The sequence below is a fragment of the Cetorhinus maximus genome, chromosome 10 (assembly GCF_964194155.1).
Source record: "Cetorhinus maximus chromosome 10, sCetMax3.hap1.1, whole genome shotgun sequence".
NCBI classification, from domain to species: domain Eukaryota; kingdom Metazoa; phylum Chordata; class Chondrichthyes; order Lamniformes; family Cetorhinidae; genus Cetorhinus; species Cetorhinus maximus.
Window position 1 is genome coordinate 28,485,149 of NC_135888.1, and position 17,495 is coordinate 28,502,643.

Sequence of the window (17,495 nt, forward strand, 5' to 3'; positions counted from 1 at the left end):
AAGAGGCCAAGAAGCTCATAAAGTCATAGAATAACACAGCACAGAAGGGAGTCATTTGGCTGCTCTTGTCTCTTCGAAAGCGGTACCTAATTAATTCCAATCCCCAGCTTTTTCCCCATTAACCGTGGAAATTAGTCTGCTTCAAGTACATGTCTAATTGCCCATTGAAAAATTAAAATGGACTCTGATTCCACCACAGTTTCAGGTAGTGCATCACAGATCTCAATAACACACTGTGTGAAGAAATTAATTCTCATTTGTCTGCCAGTTCTTTTGCCACCTGTCTTGTTCACTCCTGGGTAAATCTATGCAGAGGCCCAAAAGGCAAGGAAATGGAAAATAATTAACAAAACAAAAGTCAAGTGACTTTTCTGATGTATTTCTTAACAACCAGATGTCTGTTTTTAAATTAATCTGACAAAGCTGGATTAACAAAAGGACTTTGTTCAGATATGTTTTCTCCATCTGGCAGTCTGTTCATGGGGGCAGCATCAACCATGGAAAGCGATTGCACGGGATATTCTGGCTCTGAAGCGTTGAGTCCATGAATTCTTGTCCATTTGATTTAGTGGTAGAAATGTTTGGTTATGGTGCCTTATGCTGTTGTCAATTTAATACTGAGCATGGACTAGGATTACAATTTCAGTGACCTGGGGTCTAAACATTTGTCTCCCAGTTTTATGTGTTTGACTTCCAACGAGTGCTTGAAGGGCAAATTAAAGATTCTCTTCCGGAAGCAAAGGGCCGGTGCATAATGACCTAACAGAAGCTTCAATTTACTAAAGCTATTCCTTGAACTTCAAATGGAGGAAGGCATGTTTAAAAAAAAAACAATGGGAATGTATCTTTTGTAATGAGTGAGCTAGAGAAGTATTGCCACAAAAATCAGAGGTAACAAGAAAATCCAATCAGCTTCTGAAAATGCACTTATCGTAGTTGAAAGCTGGCTAGATTCTTTGGCAATGTTTTTCTTTTCACCTGGGATTGTTCCATGCTCGCATGTCGAGGCCCAGAGAGGTCATTATTCCCAGGCCTCAATTCCATATCCGTGTCCCGATTCCAGGTTAAACCCAACAGAAATCACTGCCTGGTGGATGGACGGGGGCTAGAATTCAGCAGAAGGCCATCGTGGGACCAATTCCAGCAGTTAGATAAGTGTTGAGTATGTGGCAGGGAGGCTGGGGGGGTGGAATATCTGAAATAAAAACAGAAAATGCTGGGAAGACTCAGCAAGCCTGGCAGCATCTGTGGCGAGATAAACAGCATTAACGTTTCGAGTCCGTATGACTCTTCTTCAGACTCAAACTTGAAACGTTAACCCTGCTTCTCTCTCCACAGATGCTGCCAGACCTGCTGAGTTTTTCCAGCATTTTCTGCTTTTATTTCAGACTTGCAGCATCCGCGGTATTTTGCTTTGATATATGGGGGGGACTTCTTGTTTGGCAAGATGGGGATTGACAAAAGCACTAATAGACCCTCTTGGCCCACATGAAAATCCAAAAATAAAGTAAACCTTGGGCTTCCCCTGGCCCATGATCCTGTTCTTGACAAGTTCAGTCTGGCAGAATGCTGACACTGCTCCCTCACTGGGGCCTTCCATTAAAATAACAGGCCAGGCCCCATTGATGTCAATGGAACCATTACCTGCATTACCATTACCTTAATGAGGACCCCTCTTGCCTAAGGTGGGTGTCCTTGTTGTCTGTTATTTAAACTGCAGGCGGTCAGATTAGGGCAGGAATACTGCGTCAGCCTCTGTCTCCATTTTAACTGCCCTTCCCCTGTCCTCCCACTTTGCATCAATGAGAGGAAATTCAAACCAGGACCATTTGTTTGTCAATTTGACAGAACTAAAAATAAACTTTCCCCAGACCATTGGCAAGTGGAGTTTTCCAGCTGTTCATTACGAGTCATTTCCCTCTGGGTGAAATAAATTGACCTTAATTCCCCTCTAATCCTTCTGCCAGTTACTTTAAATCAATGCTTCCTGGTCATTGACCTTTCTGCCAAGGGAAATAGGTCCTTTAGGGACCTGTGCACATGCACCTCATGGTTCCTCTATTTCTCTATACGTCTCAGTATCCTACCATTTATTATAAATCTCCTTATATTGTTAGCCCTCTCCAAATGCATTACACTTTTCCAGATTGAATTCTATTTACCACTTCTGTTCAGCTGACCAGTCCATTGATATATTCCTGCAGTCTACAGCTTTCTTCCTTACTATCAACTACAGACCAATTTTTGTATCACCTGCAAACTTCTTAATCATGCCCTGTACGTTTCAGTCTAAATCATTTATATATATATACACCAAGAAAAACAAGGGACCTCACACTGAAAGTTGTGGAACCCCACTGGAAACAACCTTCCAGTCACAAAAACCGTAATTGAGCAGTACCCTTGGCTTCTGGCCACTGAGCCACATTTGGATCCAACTTACCACTTTCCCTGGTTCTTTACTTTTCTGACCAGTCTGCCACTGGTCTGACAAAAGCCTTGTTAAAATACATGTAGACTACATCAAATGTTCTATCCACCTCCTCAGGAAATTCAATCATGTTATTCATACAGGCTTTCCTTTAAAAAATCCATGCTAACTGTCCTTGATTAATCTGTGATTTTCTAAATGAATACTGTTCCTCAGAATTTTTTTCCTATAATTCGCCCACCAGCAAGGTTAGGTTGACTGGTCTGTAATTACTCTGTCTATTGTTATGACACAGCAGTTGGTAAAGGCTGAGTTATTTAAAATTCCAGAGGGAAACTTTAAACAACTGTCATAACCTATATTTTTAATTGGTTTGTTTGAGGTGCAGCTTGGAATTCAGAAGTGAAACCACCAAGCCTCCAGAGGCTTTTTAATATATATTAAATTAAACATTTATTAATTTGACAACAAATTTAAAACACATACACATGTCAACAAATTACTACCGTAATAACTTTTAAACAAACCCCCAAATTAATCACTCCCAAACAATCTTCTCCAAGGCAACAATAACCCATAGACTTAAACAGACACCAGGCAAAACACATTTTTTCTTATAAATTCAAAATGAGGTTCCTATCAATTTGTTTCCTTCGCATAGCTGTAGGCTTACAGGCAGCATGCCTCTGACTCAAACACAAAACTCTTTTTCTGCACATACCTAGCCTTCCCTTTGAATGCAAATTCTCATTGTATCACGAGGCTCTTTGAACTCCTCCTCTTCTAACAATTCATAGTACCAATTTTATTAGTAAATAGTTTGGTGCAAGATTTCACCCCCAGTCTTTGAATTCAACAAAATGCAAATATACTCTTTACCTTACTATTTAACATCTCAAAACTACTATGCATCAAAGCACCCAGACTAGCTGGCTTCAATCCAATTAAGACACACACACTCACCCACAGACACAGACCCCACTACAGGTCCAATTTAAAATAATTTCCAATAACATTATACACATTAATATCTTCATGGCGCTATTCCCCCCTCTCTCTTTTTAAACAATGATACAATGTTAGCAGTTCTCCAGTCCTCTGGCACGCCATGCCTGTAGCCAGAGAGGATTGGAAATGATAGTCTGCTATTCCCTCTTGCTTCTCTTAACAGCATGGGATGGATTTTATGCAGGTGATTGATCCATTCCAAAGATGTTTAACCCCTTAATATTTTGTCTCTCACTATGCTTACCCCAGCTAATATCTCACACTTCTCCTCTGTAACTACAATGAACATCATGCTTCTCATTTGTGAAGACAGATGCAAATCTTTCATTAAAAACCATGCTCAGTATCTTCTACCCCCATGTGCAGGTTACCTTTTTGGTTTCTAATAGGCCTTGTTATTTCCTTAGTTATCCTCTGGCTCTTTATATATTCTTAGAGCATCTATAACTTTTACTTGATTTTACTTGGCAACGGGTGGTATCTTCCGCTCCCACCAACAGCCGGAATCGTGGCCAACAGGGGCGCTTAATTTGGCGGGAGGCAAAAAAATTTGTTTCCCAACGTCGGGATAAAGTGTTGGAATTTTGTTCTCCTGATTTTCGAGGCGAGTCAAAGGCAGGTCGAGCTTCAGAACAAACAATGTCGGGAACTCCATTTGCATGCATTAGCATCTCATGCATATTTATTAAAAGGCCGCACCGCTGGAATTAAGCTCCCCCTCCAAATTAAGTTCCCTGCCACCCAGCAATTAGAACGTTCAGTTTTACAACTGCATATACGTGGCATGCACCTGTCGAGCTTCACCTCTTCCACGACTTTGAGGTCGGTAGATGTTACTTTCTCCTTCTTGGGGACCTCACATGACCTCACTCGAGTGCCGTTAGCAAATGCTATGCCAAGGCTGGACAAAGGAGGTAGGTGAAGGCTGGAAGGGAGGTGAGGTTGGGTGGAGAGTAGGCTGGACGTGGGAGGCATGCTTATCAGACGAAGGCTGGAAGGGGGTGCGGGTGGTAGGCTGGACAGAGGGGGCAGACTTACAGGGGAAGGATGGGGAGAGTGCCGGGAGAAGGGGGGACAGGGGCAATGTCAGGAGAAGAGAGTGGAAAGAATGTCCAGGGAAGGGAAGGTGAGAGTTTCTGGGGAAAGGGGAAGGGGGTGTCTTAGAAGGCAGGGTCAGTGGTGTCAATGGTGGGGTCTTGCGAGGTGAACCCAGGATACTGACGATAGGAGGGGGTAGTCACAGTCAGAAGGGGGAGTGGGATGCGGTAGGGTGGAATGTTCAGGGAAAAAGTCTGGTAGGTGAAGGCCTCATTGGGTGGGTCATGGAGGGAACAAGACTGGTGACTTGGATAATGGGAGGGGGCAGGCTCAGGGTGGGCATAGGGACCATAATGGGTGTTGGCTCTGAGGGGAGGAAAGGTATGTGGAGGTGTTAGGGTCCAGGGTTACAGGCAGAGGTTCAAAGGTAACAGAGGGGAGAGGAATGGTGATATTGGGTAGGTCTATGGCAATGGGGGGAAGTTGGTGGGTAACAGGAGGAGAATAGAACGTACTGGAGTGAGTTTGAAAGGTGACACGCACTATTTTTCAAAACTGACCTTGCCCATGCAGTTAGTCAGTGAGATCCCTCGAGGTGGGAGGAGGTTCTGTTCGGGTGGTTGGAGTTCAAAGTCAGCACAAGTGGCCGACTAAAGGGACACCCTAATAATTATGAGGCAATTGGATGTTGAAGATACTCACTTGTGTTCTCCTCTCTTAAGCTCGCATTGCAGCAGGTTTGTTCCTGTCTCATGGCTCTCATAACATCGAGATGCCAGCCAGGTGTTGAGCTGCCAGTCATTTTGTGTCATTTGCCATTGGCTGCAGTCAGAGGCAGAGTTGAAGGGAGGGAAGGAGGTGGATGCCTCAAAGGGGCATAGCTGGTGAAGGGCAGACAATTTGCAACTTCAAACCTACATCCTCCCAGGTGAATGGTCATGGCTGACAAGGGATCATGCGGTGAGTCTTTCTATGCTGCCAAGACAGTGGTCTCTCTGCAGAGTTTTGAGCGTGGTGGAGAGAAACAGAAAAATATCCACATGAGTCTTCTTGCACATGGCTCTCATCACCCTGGTCAAAGAGCAATGTCTCTATGAATGTCTCACATTCATGTATGAACAGGACGAGCACCTATCTCTGGTCCTCCAGGATGTCCTTTACCTAGAAGGGGTGGGGTAGGGATGCCATGTCTAGACAGAGACCAGGTGAAGAGCTTAGCACTGGCCTGCTGGCTTTGAGATGGAGGGAAATCTGTAAAGGACATGCTTACTAAATGTATCACCAATTCATTCACACATCCACAGAGGCGTCGATGACGCAGGCTGCAGGCAACCCTGCCTTGGTAATGGCTCTCATCCAGATGAGGAGAAGTAGGGCCTGTTGCTTGTTGGCACAGGGCCAGAAGGAGCAAGGGCCTGAGCAGCAAGAGGCAGCAGGGCCTCTATAAAGTCAAGAGGCTGGTGAAAAATGCAACACTGCAGTGGCGAGCATTGGGCTGACCATGGCTGTATCGCCAGTGGTGCTCTTATCTAGTGATGAGTGAAAGGCAATGCTGGAGACGCCCTCGCATGTTCCGGGATGTGGTTGCTCACATCTGCCAGCTTCTCCAGTACGAGCTGCTGCCACAAGGACTCTGGAGGAGTAACGCGGAGCTCCTGGGCTGCAATGAGTGCCCTTTAAAAATGGCGCCATGAGGCAACGGCAGGGCGGGCGACTTCCTTCCCGCCCCCGCCACATCATACACCAATCTCCTCGTCATAAATTATGAACTGAAAAGTGGAAGATTGCGCGTGTTCACCTGCCCCGCTGCCCAGTGGGAATCATGCTGGTTTTCACACCCACCACCAGTCTTAGTCTCCAAAATGGAAGATTCCACCCAATATTTTTTCATAAGCTCAATTTGCTTTCCTAGTTTCCTTTTTAATTTCACCCCTATATTTCCATAATCCTTTAGACTTTCTGCAGTCTTGAGCACTGGTATCTAACAGAAGCTTCCCTTTTTTGCCTTCTCCTAAGCTGTGTGCTCCTTGACATCCAAGGGACTCCAGGTTTGGGCGGGGGTCCGGGGGTCCCACCCTATTTCTTTGTGGAGACATATTTATTCTGAAAACTCACTTTCCTTTCCTTGAACACCCCTCACTGCTCTGCCACTGATTTACCTGCAGCTCATTGTTTCTAGTCCGTTATTGCTAAATCACATCTCAGTTTAGTAGAATTGGCTTTTCCCTGGTTGAGAATTTTTAATCCTAGTTTACCTTTGCCATTTTCCATAACCAAGCTAAATCTAACTGAATTATGGTCACTACCCTCTGTCACTGATACCTCTTACCTCTGGCACAACGAGTAAATCTAATTTTCCCCAGTCACTCGTCTGTTTGACTCAGTAATCAATACAACTGCAAGTATTAGTATCAAACTAGAAGCAGACACAAATTCCATCACACGTTCATTTTAAGACTGCTATAGCATTACACATAAGAATTATAACATAAGCTGCTTTCTGATGCTTGCAGCTAAGTCTAACTGGGGATAAGTATTAAACTGAGGAGCAAACCAGAGGTGACCCAGCCAGAACCAGTTTGGGTTAATTCAGTAAATTCGAGCACTTTGGATTCATTAAGGCTTATGTATGTTTATTTTAAAAATAAGGGGTCTCCCATTTAAGACGGAGATGAAAATAATTTTTTCCTCTCAGAGGATTGTGGATCTTTGTACCTCATTTCCCCCCCACACCCGGAGACCAGTGGAGACAGGGTCATTGAATATTTTTAAGGTAGAGGTAGACAGATTCTTGACTAACAAGGGAGTCAAAGGTTATTGGGGGTAGGCAGAATGTGGAATGGAGGCCATATTAGCCATGATCTTACTGAATAGCAGAACAGGCTTGGGGGCTGAATGGCCTGCTCCTGTTCTTAATTCGTATGTATGTATACTTCTTTGCAATACGGCCACACCACACCACATGGACTGCAGCGGTTCAAGAAGGCAGTTCACCATCACCTTCTCAAGGGCAATTAGGGATGGGCAATAAATGCTGACCTAGCCAGTGAAGCCCACATCCCGTGAATGAATAAAAAATAAATTCAAATTCCTAAAGGACTCTATGTCCTTCAGCAGGTGCAAACTGATACTTTAGCGGTTTTGTTATATGGCTACCAAATGTGGCCAGAGTTATATTAATAAAAGTAGGTGTCATGTTAAAGGAAATTCTGATACAAAAGTGTTCTGTCATTAAGGTTGAGAATGCATAGATGAGTTCCTGCATCTGGAACCAGAGCAGTAAGAAGATATAAAAACACAAGAACACATAAAGACATAAGGAATAGGAGTAGGAGTGGTCCACATGGTCTGTCAAACCTGCTCCACCATTCAATGTGATCATGGCTGATCTTGAGTGTCAACTGCACTTTCCTGCCCGCTCCCCATATCGTTCAATTTCCTGAGAGTCCAAAAATCTGTCTATTGCAGCCTTAAATGTATTCAACAATGAATCATCCACAGCCCTGGTGTAGAGAATTCCAAAGATTCACAAACCTTTGAGTGAAGTAATTTTGAATTTCCTAAATGATCGACCCCTTATCCTGAGACTGTGCTCCCATGTTTTAGATTCCCCGACTAGTAGAAACAACCTCTCAGTGCCCACCCCATCAAGCCCCTTCACAATCTTGTATTTTCAATGAAATTGCCTCTCATTCTTCTGAACTCCGGAGAGCATAGGCTCAATTTACTCAACTCCCTCATCCTGGAGACCAATTTAGAGAACCTTCGCTGTGCCACCTCCAATGCAAGTATGTCCTTTCTTAAATGTAAAGTCCAAAACTGCACACAGTATTCCAGATGTGGTCTCACCAAAACCCTAAGTTTGATTAAACATCGGAGCATAGGGGCAGAAGTAGGCCATTCAGCCCCTTGAGCCTTCTCCACCATTCAACTACATCATGCTGATTGTCTACCTCTATGCCATTTCCCCATGCCATCCCCATATCCCTTGATGTCATCAGCATCTAGAAATCTATCAATCTCTGTCTTGAACATACTCAATGACTCCACAGCCCTCTGGGGTAGAGAATTCCAAAGATTCACTATGCTCTGAGTGAAGAACTTCCTCCTCATCTCGGTGCTAAATGGCTTTCCCCTTATTCTGAGACTCTGTCCCCTGATTCTAGACGCCCCAGTCAGAGGAAACATCCTTTGAGCATCTACCCCGTCGAGCCCTTTAAGAATTTTGTAAGTTGCAATGAAATCACCTCTCATTCTTCCAAACTCTAGAGAATGTAGGCCAGTCTCCTCAATCTCTCCTCATAGAACAATCCTGTCATCCCAGGAATTAGTCTGGTGAACCTCTGCTGCATCCCGTCTATGGCAAGCATATCTTTCCTTAGGTAAGGAGACCAAAACTGTAAACAATACTCCAGGTGTGGTCTAACCAAGGTTCTATGCAATTGAAGGAAGACATCTTTATTCCTGTACTCAAATCCTCTTGTAATAAAGTCCAACATACCTTCCTAATTGCTTGCTGCACCTGCATGTTAGCTTGCCGTGACTTATGAACAAGGACACCCAGGTTCCTTTGGATATCAAGACTCCTCAATCTCTCACCATTTAAAAAATACACTGACCCGCTGTTCCTCCTACCAAAATGGATAACCTCACATTTATCCATATTATATTCTATCTGCCATGTTCTTGCCCACTCACTAAGTCTGTCCAAATCCTCTTGAAGCCTCTTTGCATCATCCTCACAATTCACATTCTCATCCTGTTTTGTGTCATCCGCAAACTTGGAAATATTACATTTGGTCTCCAGATCCAAATTTTTGATATAAATTATGCACTGTCTGTCTTAACCTAGTGATCCAGTGGTGTTGGGATGAGCTCAAAAGACAGAGCTTGCATTTGTACAGTGTTTTTCATATTGTCATGAGATCCTAAAGTGCTTCATATCCAATGAATTGAAGTGTAGTCATTACATAGGTAAACACAGCAGCCAAATTGCACAAAGCAAAACCCCTCAAACAGAAAATTTGACAAATGACCCGTCCACATGTTTTTTGATGGTATCGATAGAGGAACAAATGATGAGCAACGTGTTAGGAGAACTCATTGCCCTTTCAAATCTTTTACATCCACTTGAACCCACAGACATGGCCCTGCTTTAGCACCTCAACTGAATTAAGCAACAATGCAGTACTCCCTCGGTTTTGCTCTCAAGTGTCAGCCTAGACTTGAAGCCACACTCTTCCAACTCAGAGGTGTGGGTGTCAGCACTGAGTCACACAGGAACAACTAAGAGGGACAAATGATCTGTGGCAGTCTTGTCAGGGCATGTGGTTTCAAATAATCTGGAGTACATAATTAAGTTCTTGGCAATCTGATGGGCCAAGGAATGTATTTGTTTTCATTGAAAACCTCAGAAATCCTTTATTAGCATGAGGGAATTGAGTCAATTGTGGCACCACACTGTCAACTGTGCTAATGTCTCTTGGGCAAATATGGCATATAATAATTGTTTAAATTTGTCTTGCCAGTGGGGAGACTGGTCCATCAATAGTACATAGCAGGGAACTGTTGGCAGATCATACCCAACTCTCCAACATATGCTACCTCCAGATCAGCTTCTCCACTGGCTGCATAAACATGGATAATGATCCAAAATCAACATCTCTAATAAAAACAGAAAATGCTAGAAATACTCAGCGGGTGTACCAGCACCTGTGGAGAGAGGAACAGAGTTATTGAACAGATGCTGCCACACCTGCTGGGTATTTCCAGCATGGATAGGATCCTCATGATTCTTTTAACTCTTTGATCTCTTGAGCAAGAACAAGGCTCTCCAAAGGCTTTCGAGGAAGACAGTCCCACTTTAAAGAGATTCACAAACCAGCCTGATCAAAACCTATTTGAATTTGCCTGTGAACAAAAACTCCCAATAAAACAGACGCTTATCGCTGCTAATGGGGCTAAAGGCTGCAAAGTCCCCTGGACCTGATGGGTTGCATCCTAGGATATTAAAGGAAGTAGCTACGGAGATAATGGATGCACTGGTAGTAATCTTCCAAGAATCCTTCGATTCTGGAAAAGCCCCAGAGGATTGGAAAACTGCCAATGTAATACGCTTGCACAAAAAGAGAGGGAGACAAAAAACAAGCAACTATAGGCCAGTTAGCTTAACATTAGTCATTGGAAAAATGTTAGAGTCTGTTAAAAGGATGTAATAGCAGAGCACTTAGATGAGTCAGCATGGCTTCATGAAAGGGAAATCATGCCTGACAAGTTTATTAGAATCCCTTGAGGTAACAAGCAAGATAGATAAAGGGGGAGCCAGCAGATGTAATATATTTGGATTTCCAAAAGGCGTTCAATAAGGTACTGCACATAAGGTTTCTTAATAAGATAGGGGCCCAAGGTGTTGGGGGTAGTATATTAGCATGGATAAAGGATTAGCTAACTAATAGAAGAGTTGGGATAAGGGGGGCATTTTCAGGACTGCAACCTGTAACTAGTGGAGTGCCACAGGGATCAGTGCTGGGGCCACAGTTATTTACAATATAAATGACTTGGATGAGGGAAGTGAATGTAATATTGCCATATTTGCGGATGACACAAAAATAGGCGGGAAGACAAGTGGTGAGGATGACACAAGGGAGTCTACAGAGGGATATAGACAGGGTAAGTGAGTGGGCAAAAACTTGGCAGATGGAATATAATGTGAGAAAATGTGAGGTTATGCACTTTGGCAGGAAAAATATAGGAGCTGAATATTATTTAAATGGAGAAAGACTGCAGAAAGCTGCAGCACAGAGGGATTTGGGAGTCCTCGTGCATGAATCACAAAAGGTTAAAATACAAGTTCAGCAGCTAATAGGGAAGGCAAATGGAATGTTGGCCTTTATTTCAAAGGAATGGAGTATAGAAATAGGGAAGTCTTGCTAAAACTATACAAGGTGCTAGTTAGACCACACCTACAGTTTTGGCCCCCTTACCTAATGAAAGATATACTGGCATTGGAGGCAGTCCAGAGAAGGTTCACTAGGGTTGATCCTGGGTATGGAGGGATTTTCTTATGAGGAGAGGTTGAGTAGGTTGGGCCTGTACTCATTGGAGTTTAGAGGAATGAGAAGCGACCTTATTGAAACATACAAGATTCTTCAGGAACTTGACCAGATAGATGCTGAGAGGTTGTACTCCCTTGTGGGAGAGTCTAGGGCATAATCTCAGAGTAAGGAGTCACCCATTTAAGACAGAAATGAGGAGGAATTTTCTTTTCTGAGGGTAGTGAATCTGTGGAATTCTTTACCGCAAAGGGCTGTAGAGGCTGCGGGGCTGGGGGGGGAGTTGAGGATTATCAGATCAGCCATGATCTCACTGGCAGAGCAGACTCGATGTGCCAAATGGCCAACTTCTGCTCCTACATCTTATTACAGTCCCCATCCGACACACTTTTGGGATTTTTTCTCCCGGTAGAATCCATTTATGCTATTTATTGGCATTGTAAAAGCGGTATAATGGTATGCTTTTTCTTCATTTTATGTATCTGTCACAACACAAAATAAAATCACACTGCTATTAGCCATTTGATTAATAGCTTGAATCTAAGTTTGCAATCATCTCCATTTTAGACTTGATTAAAATGACAGTGATGCCAGTATCAGGTTGAACAGACATTTTATACTATCTTAGCACTGTCCACCATCTGGGACTGAGCAGATACTCTTATATTATTTATAGCGCAGTGAGATTTGCTGACGACTTCTGCAGAGAGTGCTCGAAAAGCAACTTTCACAGCAACATACCCAAACAAGGGCAAACCAAGCTACACTTGAGGCAGTTATGAAACCTTTTCAAACAAGCAGGTTTCAGTTTTCTGCTGCACAGTTTGTTGGAGAGTGAGGGGTGAATTAGATTGTAGCAAGTAAATCGTAATGATCAGAAAAACACACTGGGAACTTGCCTGAGGGAAAGCATCTGGTTGTTGCCAAGTTACATTGATGTTGGAGGTAGATGCTTAGCTGGATAAAACACCTCTTTCTTGAAAGACAAATTTAACTGTGTGGATAACAGGGAATCAATACTTTTTTGTCTGTATTGCTACCATAATACTATATACCCCTGTTTCAAGGGGAAAGGTATTACACAGCATGGTCGACAAAGTGGACCTGTGCTGCACTTCACACTGAGGTCAATGACTAGGCAGCACATCTGTGCTTAAACACGTTTCCAGGCTTTGTTCTCTGCAGGTTAACTTTGATTATCAGCAGAGAGCTGGTGGGAATTCCATCTTATTCCCAACATTATAAATGATTCAATATTAAGTTTACACAATGGGTTGCCTGGGCTTTTTGTTGACATTGTTTTCAATTCAGTTGCCCAGTGTGAAGAACAAGACAAGAATGTGTTCAAGTGTTAGACTGTCTCCTAAGTTATACTTACAGGCCTTGTGTTGAAGTGTATTGTAAACTATGTTGTATTAGCACATTTCTAGTAGTTTAACAGCAGCTAGGCCTCAATTTTATCTCACCACCTTGACTAATTTATTTGTAAGGCTCATTCAAAGGGCTTCCTGTTGGATTTATTTTGTGCAACACTCTCTGCCTTTTTCAGCTGGATTGTTTTCTTTCTAAGGTGATCTAAATTGCCATCTTTCAACTGCAATATGTGAGATCAGACATGCATTGGATAATCTTAACTGTTTACAGAGAAGCTCTTGCTTGCTCCAGTTGCAAGCACACAGCCCTATGATGCTTGTAGCAGTGCCCCTGTTGTTACCACGGTAACTGCACTTGCAGCAGTGCTACAGGCCTGCAAAGAACAGACTGAACAGATTATTTCACCCAGTTGTGCCAAACTTGTACCAGAGCACTTGGCTCAGTTATTACTGTGACAAAATTAATGCATGACTCTTCTCTCTCACAAAACACCAATTTGTTAAACACATTTTCATGAAAGCCCCTTTAAGGAGGGAAAAATGAAAATTATTGAAATTTAACGACCTACCTGTCACTCCACTATCCAAGTGAATTTCATAGATTCAAGGTTTGTATTTATTTTGTCTGTAAATGAGGCTTTTGGATGATTTCGGATGCTCAGCATATTGTTATATTATTCGAAAAGAGTTAGGAACTCTATTATGTGGATGGATACATATGTATCCAGGGTGCCGCATCACTCACTACTGCACTACCGTCTGTGTACTGGACTAACAATGTATCATTCCACCATCCAGATGGAGAGCTACAAGAAATCGAGACGATGAAAGCGCCACTATTTGTGTAAAATCATGTGATCATATCTAATGTCACAGATATTGTTCGTAAGGTTGCACTAGCTCAACTAATGCTGTTGTATTTCTCGTGGTTAGATGTAAAAGCGGTGTATCTTTACGGTGAAGCCATTGACCAGCCGTGTCTAGAAACTTTGAGGCGAGCTAACCTGAATTTTATGATGCCAACCGCCTTTAGCACGTCTGCGTTTATTTGCTTGTCAATAATGAGCAATAAAATGTGGATACACTAAATGCCAGCATTGAAAAATCAATCTCACATCAGCTGGAGTTCTGAGCAAGAAGCCACTGAACTGATAAGGCTGAAAAACAGGCTTTGATTTTTTTTTTTTGCGTTGTGTCCTGTTCCTGTTTCATTTTGTAATTTTTCCATGTCTTTTAGCCCCTCCCTGCACCAGATCTCATCTCCCTAGAAACAGCCCATGCCCAGAGCTATGCCAGAGCCCCTTCTTCAGCGGCTGCCAAGAGCTGCCATGTACGTCCCCTCCCAATGGTGAAGTGCCCTGGTTCCACCCTCTGCCAGCTGGTCAACATTAAAATTGCGGTAGTAAATTCCATCGCAGAACATTGACAATCAGCGAACTGCAACATCACCAGTCTAAGTTTATATCTTTTTTAAAAATATGCACTTATGCATAATGCTAAATCATCGATTCATAGAATGTACACCACAGAAGCAGGTCCCTAGGCCTCAGAGCTGCCTCAGGGAGATGAAGCATTTATAAAATAAAATAAAGATTTGAAAAATGTAATAAAACGTGTCCCCTCATGTGACTCTGTTACATGAGCAGGGACATGTTATTAATTAAGTTTTAAAGCTTTTATTTTATTTTCATTTGCTTTTGGAAACCTCATCCCGCCTGTGGATGAGCTTTCCCAAAAAAAATGCAAAGGATGCTTGGCATTTTTGCCTGCCCGCCAACCGTAAGGTTAGACGGGCAGCGAAAAGTTAAAGTTAACTGATTCTTTAATGGCCTTAACAGGCCTTTTAATTGTCGGCGGGCACACTGCTGACACTGGCACGCACCCGCCAACCGAACTATCGCGCAACTGTACATTGATGCTGTCATGCTCATTCGACGTCAACACACATCATTTCACGCTTGAGCGGGACAGGCACATGCCTGCCTGCTGAGCAAAAAGGTTTTGCCCATTGTTTCCGAGCTTCACCTAGTTAGGTGTAACATTTCACCCACTCTTTTGAATGGTTTATTTAAAATTGCAAATTGCCCCCATTACACCTCACCTTCTATTTCCCTATGTTTATCTAATTACCATTCCCAGGACCAAAATAATACATTTCTGAAACCTTCTAGTCAAAGTGATTTTCTGGAAATATTAACTGAGTCCGAGCAGGTTACTCCCCAGTTTAACCACTGTGGTGGGGAATGCAAGATTGACACTAGAACTGGAAGAACTGCAGAATATAAGAAACCAGCCGTAGTTTTACATCTCTGTTTGTATGAAGATATCACTTTAAGAGTCTATGCCATGTGGTTAAGTGTTCTCCACATTACAACAGTGTATGAAGATGGTGGGATAAAAGCAAACTACTGCGGATGTAGGAAATATAAAATAAAAACAGAAAATGCTGGAAATACGTCTGAAGATAAATCACTGCTGATTGTTTCTCAGATGCTGCCAGACCTCCTGAGGGCGTCCAGCACTTTCTGTTTTTATTATAAAGGTGGTGTGCATTCCAGGCTGTCAAGAAGCTATAATAATGTCTATAAATGTTATTGGAAATTATTTTAAAATAGAGTTTAGTGGTGTCTGTGTCACATGAGATGGGACATGTTTTTATTTTTCAAAAAAACTTTTTATTTAGTTTGTAAAAGCTTTAGGAAGCCTCATCCCGCTCATGGATGTACACCCGTCTGGACGTACACCCGCATCATTTAATGTTCCGGCGTGTCGGGCGTGTGCCTGCATGTCGAATGGAAAATTCTGCCCCAGAATAGGATATAAATGACTACATGACTACATAAATGAGAAAGAATAAAGGGTGTTAATGATTTTGGGACATGGCTGGGTGAGATATATAAAATTATTAAACTCATTATTTATGGCCAATTATGTGATGTGTATCAAGAGGCATGTCTCGTAATGCAAGACCAAGGATATGACCAAATTTTGACACATAGGATATGAAACTATATCGTCTTCCAGGATCCATTTATTGCCGTGTAATTTTTGACAATGGATTACAGAAAATAAACTATCCTGACAAGGGTTGGAGAGGAATTTTTCTGCTGTTTTCCTCTAGTTGGATTTGCAATTTTTAATAGTTTGTTTTTTGCAACTCCCAGGAAATTACAAGGCTGCTGGCGGGGAGTGGCAACTGTTGTAAAATGCACATAGTCGTTTGGTAGTACAGAACTTGAGTATTGCTGAAAAAAGAAACATTTTGTCAAAGCTTTTCATCTTGCACTCATCAGGGCAATCACAAGAATACCAATGTCAGGAGAAGTGAGTGCTGATTGGGTGGTAAGTGGACACTGTTTGGTAGAGGCATTGCCATGGGGAATGCACCAGTTAATGGTGACTGATTTGTGAGATAGGCAGAATGTCTTTTTGGCTTGACAGCAGCATCCTGTTAGTGGTGAGTATCACTCATTTTGCCACTGCATAGTGGCAGCGTGAAACAGCTAGCTTCACCTGTTGCTCAAATTTTTGTACTGCCTATCACACAAATGAGTAATGTGGTATATGAATTTCAGTGCCTGTGCGATGCTAAGTATGTGGCCATACATCCCAAAGACTGGCGGATCATATCAAACAGCATGTCCCTTCTGCTGTTCGCAACGGGCAAGGTACAGACTGTACCCAGTCTGTGCTTGCAAAACTCAAAACACAGTGTCCAACATTAGATGTGATTCTGTGATTGGACAACATTTGCTAAATAATTCTCATTGTGCTAAAAATTACACTGACAACCAATTTAAGATTGTCAGTCGGGGTTACAATGTGGCACATTTGCGTGTATTGGGAGCTACATGTAGAAATACGCAGGGCCCTGTTCTTTGCAGACAGAAAGAACATGTACATTCATTGCACCTGTTTCAGCTAAACAAAATAAGCGATAGTTATTCACAGGATCATTCCTCAGGGCAATGCTTTGACCAATCAGAGTCAAGCTGCCTGGTTTAAATTTCAAACAATGCTTGGCAGTTAACTGTCAGTCACCATTAACTGGTGCATTCTCCATGGCAATGCCTGTACCAATCAGTGTCCACTTGTCAACCAATCAGCACTCTCCTCTCATACAGTATAAAGTTGTTGCTTTCCCTGACATTGATATTCTGATGAGTGCAAGATGAAAAGCTTCGACAAAATGTCTTGTTTTGACTTATTATGCATTAGGGATCACATCTGTGTGGAGCTATCATAATGGACCAGATGATTTGCTTCTCTGCGCACCATTTTCTTATGTTTATATTATATTGCAAGTTTGCTGTAATAAATTCAGGGCTGCTGTAGATAGCTCCAGTGATGCAACAGTTTCTATAAGCAGATCCAACATTTCCTAATGTTATTAGTCAATTCAGAATAAAGAAACAACAAACTTGCATTTATATAGTGTTCATGTCTTACAGATGTGCCAAAGCACTTTATAGCCACTTAACTACTTTTGAGACAGAATCACTGTTGCGATGTAGGAAATGTACCAGCTAATTTGTGCACAACAAGGGCCAAGAAATAGCAATGAGATCAGTGACCAGCTAATCTGTTTCAGCA

The 17,495-nt window shown here is 42.5% G+C and overlaps 1 protein-coding gene across 1 annotated transcript in view; it reads left to right on the forward strand.

Annotated features, from left to right (window-relative positions):
* Nucleotides 1-17,495, forward strand: part of whrna (whirlin a) — a 199,360-nt gene that overhangs the window by 82,558 nt on the left and 99,307 nt on the right. The window lies entirely within an intron of this gene.